Below are 3,455 nucleotides of genomic sequence, written 5' to 3' on the forward strand. Positions count from 1 at the left end.
TTAAATCTAAATTAGGACTACTGGTTGATATTCCTAAATGTGGTTATGGAACTTCAAATGACAGAAACACAGCGAGGCGATTTTTCGAAAATACAGAAATGTCGTCATCTATTACTGGAGTAGATATTGAAATAATTAATCGTTTTAAAATAGTATTACTAACAATATCTAGTGGATACAAAATAGATTTGAAAAAGTTTAATAATTACTGTATATTAACTGCACAAAAATTTGTCGACAAGTATCCATGGTATAACATGCCAACATCTGTTCACAAAATATTAATTCATGGAACTCAAATAATTGAGGCACTGTCAATATTACCAATTGGTCAATTTTCGGAAGAGTCACAAGAAGCTAGAAATAAGGATATAAAAAAATATAGAGAAGGATTTTCAAGAAAATGATCTAGAATTAAAAATTTAGAGGATGTTTTTAATAGACTTTTAGTAAGTTCCGATCCATTAATTTCCAGTCTAAGGCAACTACCTCAAAAAAAAATTAAACATATTCACCCAGAAGTATTGGAAATGATTTTGCCTCCAGACATCAACATAAAAACCATAAAAACAAAAGGAACAGAGTCAGATATTAGTAGTGAAAATGAAGTTTCCACGTCGTCGAGTGAATAAATTCAACAGAAACGTGACTTAAAATTTAATTTTTATGATATCTGTAAAATAATATTATTCTATTAAAATAACATGATATAAATAATTAAATAAAGTTCAGAAAATTGATTTTTAATTAATATTTATATTTTGGCCAGGTTTTTATGAAAATATCCCACTGTGCGACGGCTTGTTGACTCTAAAGCGTCGCACTGAGAAGTGACTTTTCTTCAAGCCGGTGGCTTCGGCATCACCAAAAATATGCTATTTGAAATTAGTAGCCAATGACCCTATATCACCTGTGATAGGGCAATATTTGGACGTAATCTTTACGGCTTTTTTATTTCCGTAAGATATGTGATTGTGAAGACCGTTGACCTACTAATCCGTCATAACTATCGGGCCGGCGGTCATCAAAACCGACAAAACCGCACACTTACCGTTCATAACCGCACAATTTACATCGTTCAATACCGCACACATTTATTCTATTGTTAAAAAGGGAAATTTGGAAGGTCGATAGTTCAAAACCGCACACACTTGATTGACAGTTAAAAATTAAACATATTTTATTGTTATTAATTAAAAAAATGATTTTGTTGTTATTAAAAAAATAATTTAGTATTAATTAAAAATCATAATATAAAATAATTCAATATATAATCAAATTGAAATAAACTTACATCCTAATGTTTTTAAATAATCAATCAAGTTAATCTCGTTGTTAATGAAACGATTATATACATTTAAAATAGATTTTTCTCTCTCCCTGCATACTTTGCGTGTACGGTTCACGTTGCCATTTCGTATGAGTCGAAATTTGGTTTCAGTAATTATCTGTTGTTGTTTTATCACATCTATCTGAAAGAAAAAAATAAACAAAAATAAATTAATAATAACTCAAAATTATTATTTTAAATTCATATTCTTACCGAATGAAATATAGTAGGATGTGGAACATGAAATTCATGCCTAAGTTGTCTATGGTAACTTTCTGCACCGTTAGTCGTTCTTGTACTTTTATCAAGCTCTTCTGCCCACAATATTGGTGAAAAATGATTGGTCTCAATATAATTATCCAATATGTAATCAGCAAAATTGTAATATTGTTTTTCTTCTGGACAAGTAGCCATTATCTCAATAAACGCCTCAGAAATCATATGTGATGGTAAATAAGGCAAACCAAAAAATTTTTTTAACCATAGTCCAGATTGTGAATTTTTATCGTCGTAGTTTTTTTTTTATTATTAGAATGGAACTGATTTTTCTGTACCATGCTTGACCAAGATGGAAACGACAGGCTTTAATAATTAAAGGAAATACTTCTTTAGCAGCAATGTGAGCACCGAGTTCAAAATCTAATAGTAAGAGAGAAGGCTGGAATACACTATTGGCATAATATAACCATTTGAGAATCTTTAAATTTACAATAAAATCAGTTTAATTAATTTCAATGTTTTTTCATGATTTCTTTAGATAGGTACAAAATATTATTTATTTTTTTATCAATAAAAGCATAATATAAAGTTTTGTGTATATACTATATAATACAATTTGGGTTTAGCTGAAACAGTTAAACTTACTTAATAATAACTTATATCACTGATCAGTTTGTTATTTTTATTATAATCTTTAGTGCTGCCAAAAATCCATAAACGAGTCAAAGATATTGGAACTATTTCTAAACACCAATTTCAAAGGCGTATGAGAAATAAAATTCAATTACACAACAATAGTTTAACAACTGCCACAAATGTTGAAACTCAGTCATTATCCCAGGTATGTTTATATATTATATAATTAAAAAAATAGGTTTGTTCGAATTTTTACTTAATTGTTTAAGCTCAATTCAATTTTACTATTAAAATCCCCTAATAAACAACTTCATTCAACCATGTGATTCTAATACAACACCAAATTTTACAAATGAATTTCATACCTTATATTGTAAGTATTACTTAAATTGTTATATACGTATTAAAAATATTAAATTATAACTTATAGGTACCTAAATATTTTTTTTAGGAATATTCTGCAGAGCCCCAACCCATTGATGACATATTGTATGTAACTAATGATAACCAGGATATAGAACAAGATTTAGTTCAACAAATTCGAAAGTGGGCTGTGCAGTTCAATGTATCACATGGATGTGCCAATGAGATGTTAAATATTCTTAGGAACATAGGTCAAAAAGTTCCCAAGGATATCCGTACAATTCTACGTGAATATAAAGCTATTAGATATATTACAGAAATTCAAAATGGTTCATACCTAAATCTAGGTATTTGTAATATTATACAACCTCATCTTTTAAAACAAATACATAATATAACTAATAATATACCTATAAAATTAAGTTTTAGTATTGATAGTCTTCCTTTAGCAAAAAATTCTAAAACACAGTTTTGGCCAATTCTTATGTCATTCATAAATTTACCAATTTTTAAAAAGAAAATTTTTCCAGTTTGAATTTTTCACAGTTTTAACGGTAAACCCGGTAATATAAATGAATATTAAGAACCATTTATAAATTAACTAAATCACATTTTAACTCATGGTATTCAAATAAACAATAAAAAGATTAATTTTTAAGTAGCTCACATTGTTGCTGATGCACCAGCTAAAGCGTTTTTATTAAATGTTAAAAACCATAATGGTTATTTTGTTTGTACTTCTTGTGAAGTTGAAGGAGGTTATTTGGATAGAGTTTGCTTTTTAGATGTATCTGCACTGTTAAGAACAGATAATTCTTTTAGATTAAAATTAAATGCTGAATACCATAAAGATGGATTTAGCCCATTAAAAAATCTACCTATTGATATAACAAAGTGTGTAGTGTTG

At 28.1% G+C, this 3,455-nt stretch overlaps 1 pseudogene; it reads right to left on the minus strand.

The window, feature by feature from the left end:
- Nucleotides 1–1,318: 1,318 nt before the first annotated feature.
- On the minus strand, nucleotides 1,319–1,771 carry LOC112600063 (annotated as a pseudogene).
- Between the last annotated feature and the right edge of the window lie 1,684 nt (nucleotides 1,772–3,455).

The sequence above is a fragment of the Melanaphis sacchari genome, unplaced genomic scaffold (assembly GCF_002803265.2).
Source record: "Melanaphis sacchari strain LSU unplaced genomic scaffold, SCAv2.0 Contig606_pilon_pilon, whole genome shotgun sequence".
NCBI classification, from domain to species: Eukaryota; Metazoa; Arthropoda; class Insecta; order Hemiptera; family Aphididae; genus Melanaphis; species Melanaphis sacchari.